At 45.0% G+C, this 11784-nt stretch overlaps 1 pseudogene; it reads left to right on the top strand.

Moving 5' to 3' along the window:
- The first annotated feature begins 6063 nt into the window (after positions 1-6063).
- On the top strand, positions 6064-9066 carry LOC116893383 (annotated as a pseudogene).
- The last annotated feature ends 2718 nt before the right edge of the window (positions 9067-11784 follow it).

The raw sequence follows: 11784 nt of genomic DNA, 5'->3' as shown, positions 1-11784 counted from the left end.
TGGATCCGCCATCTCGGAAGTGGCTAGAGTAGCTCGAGCGGACTGTAGAGCCGCCATCTTGAGAAGGTCGAAAGATAAGCGGCTTCTCCTGACCCAGGCCTGAATTGAGTAAACTGTTTATTCGTAAACCTTCTAAGCTTCCCTAGGAGGTGTCAGAGGTGACGGGACAGAGACTCGGCTTCACACCGACACCCTCGGCATTCTGAGGAGTTCCCCTGGATTTTAGGGATCCAGATTCACGTTAAATCCGAATTCCTGGCGATGCTCAAAACAATCTCAAAACTTGTCAGTTTAGTGCAGAGCAGTATAGTATAGTATACTAACGTATACTAACGACCTGGTTTTGTTTGTTTGTTTTTTGATAGGGCCTTACTCTGTAGCCTGGCCAATTTGAAACTCCCTGAGATCCGCCCATGTCTGCTTCTGCCTCCCTGGTACTGAAATTAAAGGTGTGTGCCGCCATGCTGACAATTAAAACACTTTAGGGGACTGGGGAGATGGCTCAGCGGCTAAGCACTGACTGCTCTTCCAGAGATCCTGAGTTCAAGTCCCAGCACTCACAGTGGCTCACAACCATGTGTAATGGGATCAGATGCCCTCTTCTAGTGTGTCTGAAGAGAAAAACCGCTTTGATGCGGATTGCGGATTTAAGATTGAGGATGGGCAGAACAGAAAGGCGTGCTAAGAGTTAGGCACAAAACTAGCAGGTTTACATAATTCAGGACAGCCAGAGTTACACAGTGAAACACTGTAACCAAACAAATCAAAAAACCTGAACAGGAGAAATGGTCCAACTGTCATGGAACTCTGGGGTCCATTCCCAGCAGCTCACAACCCGCTTTCACTCCAGTCTCGGGATCTAATACTCGCCCTCTTCTGGCCTCTGCCGACATTACATTCATGTAGTGCACTGACATCGTGCATACTTAATATCCACTTACATAAAAATGCAGGACAAAATAAAAAGGAAATAAATGCAGCATGCTTGAGCCACCTAGATGGGTCATCAGATAAAAGATCTTGCTGAGAAGCCTGACATCTGGGTTTGATCCCTGGAACCTATATGGTAGAAGGAAAAATACCCAAAAGTTGTTTTCTGACCTCTACATCCATGCTATGGCATATATGAACCCCACGTGTGTGTGTATACATATAAACATGGTATATGTATATATACAATATATAATCATATATTTATATACATAAATATACACACAATATGTTTAAAATTTTTAAGTCACAAGCTTCAGCTAGATTTGGTAGTACCTACCTTGTCTGCACTTAGCAGACTGAAGTAGGAGAATCTGAAGTTCTAAGTGACCTAGACTACAGAACAGGACCCTTTCTCAAAACGAAAGAATGGGGGAGGGCAGAAAGAGGAGGAGGAAGAGGAAGAAACAGTAAATTACACCAAACTACTGAAAAGCACAAATTAACTTCAAAAACGTTTATGCACAGTGAAAGAAGCCAGACAGTGGGATCTGGCAGCGGGTGTGTTCCCATTCATACGAAACTCCAGAGCAAGCAAAGGCAAGCTATCCACAGGGAAGCAGATTAGTGGGTGTCTGAGCACATGAAATGAAGTGGAAATGCGTCAGTGTCTGCCTGGATGGGAATGCTCCCTCTACAAGGTGCCTTTTACTCTGCGCAAATCAGCCCTTCATAACGTTTAGTCTTGGCTTTCCTTTTTTTTTTTTTCTTTTAATGTCTGGCTTGTTTTATTTTATGAAGACAGGCTCTCACTACGTGGTTCTGGCTAGCCTAGAACTCATTATGTAGACTAGGCTGGCTAGCTTTGAACTTGAATGAATCTCACTTGCATGAGACTCTGCCTCTCGAGTACTGGGATTACGAGTATGAAAAAAAAAAACATTGACGCACAAGGGCAAGCTTATGAGATCCTTTACTTTGTATTTCTTTTTATGTGTGTGGATGTTCGGCCTGCATGTATGTTTGTGCTCTGTGTGTTTTCCGGGTGCCCTTGGAGTGAAGAAAAGAGTGTTGGATCCCCATACACTGACATCTCGGACAGCTGTGAGATGAGGTGCCACAAAGGTACTGGGACTCAAGCTAGGGTCCTCTGGGAGAGCGCTGAGTACTCTGCAATGTCCAGCCATCTCTCCAGCCCAGATTTTGGAGAAAAACCCCAGGCCTCCAAGCAGTAAATCTCAGGCAATGGCTGCCAGGAGGAGGGCAATGGCAGAGAGGAAGCAACTCATGCTTTTTTGAGTTAAGGGTCCTGTCGGGTTCTGGATGAGAGCTGAGAAATCTCACACTCGCTTCACTTCAGATGTTGAGAATGAAAAACTTTATTTTTTTAAGAACAATTTTTTTAGATTTATTTATTTTTGTATGTGAGTACACTGTAGCTGTCTTCAGACACACCAGAAGAGGGCATCAGATCCCATTACAGATGGTTGTGAGCCACCATGTGGTTGCTGGGAATTGAACTCAGGACCTCTGGAAGAGCACTGACTGCTCTTAACCACTGAGCCATCTCTCCAGCCCTGAAAGCTTTATTTTTGGTGTGCTCAGGGAGGCGGCCAGTTTGGGATCAGTTGCACTGACCAGTCATATATTAACCCCTTAACGTATTAACCCCTTAACAAGGGGTTAAGCAAGGGAGAACGTTGGTGCTTGGGCCTTATGCAAGTCCACTGGTTTCAGGGTCCTTAGGTCAGCCTTTTGCAGTCAGGTCCCCTCCTGGGCAAGCTGTCAAGACAGGCAGCACATTCATAACGTGTGTGCCTTAGTCAGATAACGGGGTGGCAGCATCTTCCCTCTTAACATCCTCTACTGACTAACAGACAAACCCGAAACGACTGAAGCAGCAGGACAGGAACTGGGGTCGGTTCCAGGGCCGGGGAACAGGAACTCAGTTTTGATCCTGCCAGCATGGTGGAACTCGTTCCCGAGGTGGCTGAACTCCTGCAGCTGCCTCCTAACAGGTCTAAGAGGGCTTAGTGTGTTCAGCAATGGAGGTTGACAAGTTGGTGCATGGGGGAGGGGAAGAGCATTTCTGAGAGAGTGGGGAAAGCCCAGAGTGGAAGGGAAACCACACTTAGGCTTTTGGCTGTTTGTGGAAGAAAATACAAGGGAGGTGGGCAGGGAAGGAAGAAGAAGGAAGAGAGAATAGAAAGTGCTTGAGTTACAGCTCAGGAAAGTACACGGGGCTGGGGAGATGCCTCATCCTTTAAGAGCACTGGCTGCTCTTACAGAGGACTCTAGTCCCATTTCCAGGACCACACAACTGTCTGTATCTCTATTTCCAGGGAATTCCCCACTTCCTTCTGTCCTTTGCAGCCACTGTACACATGTGATACACAGACACTCATACAGCAAGACATTTAGACACATAAAATACTTAAAATACAAAACAAAAATCCAGGCTTCAGTGCTGTGTACACGGATTGATGTAGGCAGCTGCCTTGGAGTGTATTTACTTTTTAAACCAGACTACAGATTGAACCCAGAACCTCATATGTTGATTAGTCAAGTGCCCTACCATGCCAGGGTCAGGCACTGAGGTGGGACACAGTGTCGGAAGCTCTCTGGCCTTGTAACTCTCTCTTATTCTTCTGGGGGCTGGAAGCTGATGGCCTCCAGCATTTTAAATCTCTCTTGCAATTCTGTGGCTAAAAGCCACTGATCTCTGTCAATTAATTCCTGCTGGTTGCTGCAAGGGATTAAGAAAAAAACCTTAGTTACTTAGCTCTTTTCTCTCTGGTTCAAGGGTCCCTCACTTGACAGTCAAGAGGCTTGGAGTTCACTCACTCTTTGTGAACAAGAAACAAAAGAAAAGAAAAAAGGAAAGAGAAAGAACAGATACATATACTGGATGACGCTGAAGAAGGCTACACCTCCTGTTTTATTGTAGTTCTTAGTTCTTATACTTTCTCTTATACTTGATTGCATGGCTTTCAAAGAATCCTTATAGTCCATACGTTCCTAGTAAGTTTAAGGCAATAGTTCATATCATAAATTGATAAGACTTAAAGAACTACAGCAGAATTGTTTACGTCTTTCTATTAAGACTACTACCTGACTAAACATTTATTATGTTATTAGCTCCATAAGCTTATTAGAAGTTTAAGGGGTTGGGGATTTAGCTCAGTGGTAGAGCGCTTGCCTAGGAAGCGCAAGGCCCTGGGTTCGGTCCCCAACTCCGAAAAAAAGAACCAAAAAAAAAAAAGAAGTTTAAAGCAATAATTTTTTTAAATATTTTATTTATTTAGTATATATAGGTACATTGTAGCTGTCTTCAGATACACCAGAATCTGTTATAGATGGATGTGAGCCACCATGTGGTTGCTGGGAATTGAACTCAGGACCTCTGGAAGAGCAGTCAGTGCTCTTAACCGCTGAGCCATCTCTCCAGCCCCTAAAGCAATAATTTTTATGTCATAAGTTAACACGGTTTTGTCAAGAGACAAATCATCTGCCTTGTGTCTCAGTACTTTGAAGTCTTCTATTGACAGACTAGTCTGAAGTGAAGATTTCTGGTTTCTTTGGAGACTCAGTCATGTCATGTGATGTTTTTCTGGAATCTGTCTTAGGAGAGGATGCTTTTGCTTAAGCAGACATGTGGGGGGATTTTTTTTTTTTTTTCTTTTTTTCGGAGCTGGGGACTGAACCCAGGGCCTTGGGCTTGGTAGGCAAGCGCTCTACCACTGAGCCAAATCCCCACCCCGTGGGGGGATGTTTTGCTGAGAATAGACATGTGGTATTTTTCTGGAAGCAGTCTGGAAAGGGGGCATGTGATGTTTTGCTAGAGCAGACGCTTGAGAAAACATGATATTTTGAAAGGATATAAATATAGCCAGCTCAACAGACAATGAACGAAGCTGTGTGGTATTGGTTTGCCTCGCCACTCTTTGCTGGTCATCATTTGCTGTGACTTTGTAGAGAGAAGCACTCTAAAGAACCTCTAGGGGTTGGGGATTTAGCTCAGCGGTAGAGTGCTTGCCTACCAAGCGCAAGGCCCTAGGTTCGGTCCGGCTCTGAAAAAAGAAAAAAAAAAAAAAAAAAAAAAAAAGAACCTCTAGTGGTCTGGCGGTTCCTTGCTGCTTCTGCCAACTCCGACCGCTTGGCAGATCCTTGAGGTTAGATCAACCTGCTATTGCTGATTCGTGAATGGTGTTTGCAAATGGAGGGAGCCAGTGCTGCTCATTCATCTAATATCCTGACAACCCAGACTGGATTCCTCCAAAGAACTCTTTCTTTCTTTCTTTCTTTCTTTCTTTCTTTCTTTCTTTCTTTCTTTCTTAAGATTTATTTATTTTATATATATGAATACACTGTCACTGTCTTCAGACACACCAAGAAAGGGCATCTGATTCCATTATAGATGGTTGTGAGCCACCATGTGGTTGCTGGGATTTGAACTCAGGACCTCTGGAAGAGCAGCCGGTGCTCTTAACTGCTGAGCCATGTCTCCAGCCCCCAAATAACTCTTTCTCAATAGGTCCACATCCTCCTTTGTCCTATTAACCTTTCCTTTCCACTACCTCTGGCGGATGGTGGGCTAGAAAAGAGGTTAAAGTGTTTAAGGGCACTTATTAAAGAAGGTTTTCAAGAAATATAAGTCTACACTAGTTCTCCATTCATTTTCTGTCCTTGTACCTGTCACTAATAGTCAGTTTATGACCTTTAGTTAGCAGACAGTGGTCTTGTTGTTAACCTAGAAAGAATGTTTTGCTTGATCATAAATTTGGCCCAAGCCTGCTTTCTTTTCCTAGTTCAATTAGCTCATAACACATGAAGGCTTACAGAGCTCTCATTGCAGCTTTTAGTCTATAGGGGGCTTGAAATTACTTGTATCCATTTAGGGATTTTATAAAATCATTATCAGGAATTACGAAATCATCAGTTCATCTACCCAGCACTACTACATGAATGTACATCTTCATATCGATTCTGCAGTAAATCTGCCCAATAGGGGGCTAATGCCTAGGAATCCTTAGGCTATGGAAGATGGATGGGAAAGGCATATTAACAGCAAGACGCATTCCTGGGATGACAGCTCTAAGGGCCCTGCAATCTCGGAGCTCACCCATCTCGGCCATGCAAAATGGTGGGCCATCTCCAGAAAACTCACTTGCTTGCCTACATGGCTTCTGGCACTACCCTTAAGCCATAGCCCCAGTTTTCATAGCCATGTCATTTTATTCTAAAAATAAATGTGTTACATGGATATGACAGGTTGGACAACAGCGACAGCAGATTTTAAAGAATAACAAAAGAAGGGGTTGGGGATTTAGCTCAGCGGTAGAGCGCTTGCCTAGCATGCACAAGGCCCTGGGTTGATCCCCAGCTCGAAAAAAAAAAAAAAAAAAAAAAAAGAATGTAGATGCCAGGTGTATAAGTAATGATGCCTTGTGACATTGGGCTTTGTCAGTCCTTGCAGCTACCTGCCCTCAGTCAGCAGCTTGGGGGCCACCACTAGCAGTTGACTCAAAGAAGGCTGAAGTCTTCTCGGGGCCAGCCAGCTCGCTCCAGCAGTGCCTATGCACTGTGGGAACATTTCAGCTGCTCCAAGCGGACAGTAGTCAGAGTTTCTGGATAACCTGCCTTGTGAGGAGCTGGCAGTAATTCAATTCCTTCTCTAGGTTTTCTGTAGACATATGAACAGCTTTACTAAGGAGAGTTTGACTGCCATATTCTCTATGAAGGCTTGACTGCCAAGGACATTCTGGACCAGACATTAATGAGCTTTCTTCCTCTGAAGATAAGGATGCCTTTTATACCATGGACATTCTAAAGAAGCATTTATGGGACTGGAGAGATGGCTCAGTGGTTAAGAGCACTGACTGCTCTTCCAGAGGTCCTGAGTTCGAATCCCAGCAACCACATGGTGGCTCACAACCATCTGTAATGGGATCTGATGCCCTCTTCTGGTGTGTCTGGAGACAGCTACAGTGTACTCATATATAAATAATCTTTTTTTAAAAAAGAAGCATTTACAATGGCTAAAAGTTCTTCTTCATGTCACTCCCGTTTATGAAATCATATACAATGATAGCAGAGCCATAGTGAACACCCTAGCTACCACTGGGGCAGGACTCGACTGTGCAAGCAACACTGAAAAATACAGTTGGTACAGGGTCTTGGGGTGCCTCCAGAGAGGTAAATCCTGGTGTTTACAAGTATCCCGAATGAAGTATGCTGCAGTAATGGAATCCAGACGATGGCTTTTGACAGTGAAGCTCATGAAAGCCGCCAGAGCACACCCAAAGGCAAAGTTGTTCTTTCTGATTGCCACAGAAGATTCCAAAGCTCTTTGTCACCTCAGTGTTAAGTTTATCTTCACACTCAAAACCAGCAGGCTTCTCTCGGAAAGGGCAAACGACCTAATTTTTTTTCCTGGAACTTGCTCTCTCCGAACTCACAAATTTGCCTGCCTCTGCCTCCTGAGTGCTAAGACTAAAAGCCTGTGCCACCACACCCAGCAAAAGAGCTCAAAGCTGACGCCATTGGTGTCAACTTCCAAGTGGGCAGTGAATGTTCCGATCCTGTGATGCTCATACAGAGGGTGTCAGCCATCCATCCGCTGTGTCTTTGACATAGGATCAGGAGTTGGTTTCAGCATGTATCTGCTTGATACTGCTGGTGGCTTTCCTGGCTCTCAGGACATGAAAATTAAATCTGAGGAGCTCAACAGTGTAACCAACTCTGGACCAGTACTTCCCACCCGACTCTCCAGGGAGAAGCATGGCTGCCTGGGCAGATACTATGTTGCATTAGTTTCCAGGCTTGCAAAGAGCAGAGCAGCTCCGGTGCTGAAGAGGAGTCAGATGAGCCCACTTCCGTGTATTATGTGAATTGTTAAGGCCTGGATAACTGTTGCTTGTCTAGTCAGCCATTTATGTCGGTTGTTATTACTGTTACAAGGAAACTTTCTCCTGCCCAAGGTGATTGCATATTCTCTTACAGTCTGTGCTTCCCTGTTCTTGGAAACCAGTCACAGTAGAAGTCCATTAGAACTACTTTGTAGGGGTTGGGGATTTAGCTCAGTGGTAGAGCACTTGCCTAGCAAGCGCAAGGACCTGGGTTCGGTCCCCAGCTCCGAAAAAAAGAAGAAAAAAAAAACTACTTTGTACAGTCAGGTACAATAAGCTTGGACCCAAACCAACTGCCAGGCTGCACTTCCTGCACCTATATATAAACTTTTATGTGTCTTTTTTCCTCTATAAGCTGCCCCTGGGATGGGCTTAAACATAGAGAGACACCTATACCAATATAAGAAGCCATTTGAAGCCAAACCTCCATTTTGAGTAGAAGTCCAGTAAAGTTCCCAAGACCTCACTGGGAACGGGCATCCTACCTGGCAGAAAGAGACACATATATGTGGGAAACTGGCATCCTGGCTGGCAAGACACGGATACCCCAACCAATGGGAACAGGGTAAATGTAGAACAAAGACATGTTCCTAAAGAAATCCCCTATCCCTAAATCCTGGTCGGTGGAATAACTTGGCCCAGATGTTTATGGATTTCAGGCCTAAAAGCTCTGTAGGATTCTGGTTTAGGGGTTCCAATCAGCTCCCAAGTCTGACCTGTGACCCTGATTGATCGGCCCTACGGTGAGTGCTCAATAAACCATCCCTGTCTGACCGAGATCAGTGTTCGTTTGGTTTGTGGGGCAAATTCTGGCCCCAACATGAGTGATGGAGCTCATGGATCATTTAACTGCATTTGTGGTGCTCAGGCCATACTGCAGAAGAGACCTGAGCCCGACGAGAAGTCCTGCTTATCCAGCATCTGGGGATGGACATGTGATGGCCTTCACTTGATCATGGACTGCTGTAACCTGACCAAAATGCACGTGGGTGAATACAAGGGTGCATATACTGTTGCCACTGCTTCTAATTCCAATAGATTCCAGAGGCCTACTATCTACTATGTAATGTCACAGCCATTGTGGCGACCTGTGAACCAGCTCCAGAGCCATGGCTTCCTACTGGAAGTGGAGGAACAGGATGTTGACCCTCTACCCATGTCTCATGTCCAGGAGAACGGGATAGACAGTCACCCTGCAGCCTGTGCTTCTGTTAGGATCAGTGTGTAGGTGCCATTTTTCTAGCTCTTACTTGTAAGTGTCTCAGTCAGGGCTTCTATTTCTGAACAAACATCATGATCAAGAAGCAAGTTGGGGAGGAAAGGGTTTATTCAGCTTACTCTTCCACATTGCTGTTCATCACCACAGGAAGTCAGGACTGGAGCTCACAGAGGGCAGGAAGCAGGAGCTGATGCAGAGGCCATGGAGGGATGTTACTTACTGCCTTGCTTCCCCTGGCTTGCTCAGCTTGCTCTCTTATAGAACCCCAAACTACTAGCTCAGGGATGGCATCACCCACAATGGGCTGGGTCCTCTCCCCTTGATTACTAATTGAGAAAATGCCTTACGGCTGGGTCTCATGGAGGCATTTCCTCAAGGGAGGCTCCTTTCTCTGAGATAACTCCAGCTTGTGTCAAGCTGACATACAAAACCCACCAGTGCAGTATCTTTAGGTTGAATTAAATGATTTGGGGGAGGGGCATTTAACTTAATTACTGCTAGTTTTGGAATGTCTTTTTTTTTAAGGATTTATTTATTTTATTTATATGAGTACATTGTCGCTGTCTTCAGACACACCAGAAGAGGGCATCAGATCCTATTACAGATGGTTGCGAGCCACCATGTGGTTAATGGGTATTGAACTCAGGATCTCTGGAAGAGCAGTCAGTGCACTTAACCACTGAGCCATCTCTCCAGCCCAGGAATGTCTTTTTAAGACTGGGTTGGGAGAGGGGGGGCTGGAGAGATGGCTCAGTGGTTAGAGCACTGACTGCTCTTCCAGAGGTCATGAGTTCAATTCCCAGCAACCACATGGTGGCTCACAGCCATCTGTAATGAGATTTGGTGCCCTCTTCTGGCCTGCAGTCCCATATGCAGGCAGAATGCTGTACATAAAATAAATAAATAAATCCTTTAAAAAAAAAAAAAAAAGACTGGGTTGGGAAGATTGGGGGGATTGCGGGGATTGGGGGGTTTGGGGAGTTTGGGATTTAGCTCAGTGGTAGAGCGCTTGCTAGGCCCTGGGTTCGGTCCTCAGCTCCAGGGGAAAAAAAAAAAAAAGAAGAAGACTGGGGTTGGTACAGATGCAACAGTATGGAAGGCTAGAAGATGTGGTCGGGCTTACCCATGTTTCTATGGAAATGGAATATTTGTTTTATATGGATTTTTGTTCACCTTAGACATGATACTAACATGCGTTCTTCAGCAGCTGAGCAAGTATGTGTAGCTTGTACACTGTCGGAATGGATCAAAAGCTTATGTTGTGATCCATTTTGAAAATGATCACAAAAACAAAACAAAAAAAGAATGTGGCTGGATGGTATACACCTTCAAGCCCAGCATTCAGAGGTCTTGAAAGACCCCCAAACTTGGGGAGACTCTCGCTCCAGTCATGGGTTGGGGTACCCCCAGGAAACACGAGTAGCCGGTCTTGATGTAATCAGCAAGAGGCAGTTTTATTTACGAGATCTTGGGCTGACACATATCCCACACAGGAGATTGAGTCAAGCCCCGAGCCTCTCTAGGCAGGAGCTTATATAGGGAAAACCAGGGGTTTCGTGTGGATACACATAATTGGCTAATACAAAGGGTGCACAGTTACTATTGGCATGGAGTTACATCAACAAAGCATACGTGTAATCTAGCATCTCAGCAATGTGGGCAGGGCAACTCATCTCACTGCAGCAGGGGGATGACCCATCCTCAGGGAGTGAGGAAGGGGAAGGGGTTGCTCCAGATGGCCAGTGTCCTTGGGAGCTGATAGTCGGGCCAGTGAGCCCTATCTCAAATTCTCTCAGGCATGTCTGGACTTTGTTTGAGACTAACTTTTTAAAATTTGACTCTTCAGTCTGAGGCAGGAGGATAGAAAGGACAAGGTCAGAGGCTAGAGGAAGGGTTCTGTGTTTAAGAGCACATACTGCCCTTACAGAGAGGACCAGTAAAATTCACATCATGCCATTCACACCAGCTCCAGGAAATACGATGCCCTCTTCTTACCACTGCAGGAATTGCACTTACATGCAGAAACCTATAGCTACACACACACACACACACACATATATACATATATATATATATATATATATTCAATAAATACATATAGCCAGCCATAGTAGCCAGCCATGCCTTTACTCCCAGCACTCAGCAGGCTGATCTCTGAGTTGGCAGCCAGCTGGTCTACAGAGTGAGTTCCAGGACAGCAGGGATACACAGACATTCTGTCTCAAACAATAAAGAAAGAAAGAAAGAAAGAAAGAAAGAAAGAAAGAAAGAAAGATAGTGACAACAAAATAAATTCTAGCATTCAGAAGGGGAGAAGCAGGTGGATATTTGTAAGTTCAAAGCCAGCTGTTCTACTTAGAGAATTCCAAGACAGCCAGAGCTACATAATACTCTGGCTCAAAAAAGCCAAAAACAACAAAATAGAGTAGTTCAAAGTCACCTTGGGCTGCACAGAGAGAGCATCTCTTTGGCTACATAGGAAGTACATCTGATTGTGCAGCTGAACGTCCCAAGGAGCAGGCACACCGGGTTCCTGTCAGCCAGTGCCTCTTGACCACAGCAACAGTGTCCTGTCCAGTTTGGTGTCTGCAGACAGGACGGATCCCCAGACCCGACAGTTCCAGGATGGTCCTTCCTTCAGTCTCTGCTCCAAAAACAGACATTTTAAACTCTGGTTCTTTTTTTTTTTGTTTTGTTTTGGTTGGTTTGTCATTGTTGGGGGTGGGG

This window comes from Rattus rattus, chromosome 2 (assembly GCF_011064425.1).
Source record: "Rattus rattus isolate New Zealand chromosome 2, Rrattus_CSIRO_v1, whole genome shotgun sequence".
Classification (NCBI taxonomy): Eukaryota; Metazoa; Chordata; class Mammalia; order Rodentia; family Muridae; genus Rattus; species Rattus rattus.
The sequence above is the reverse complement of the archived record's forward strand: the minus strand, read 5'-3'. Positions and strand labels throughout refer to the sequence as shown.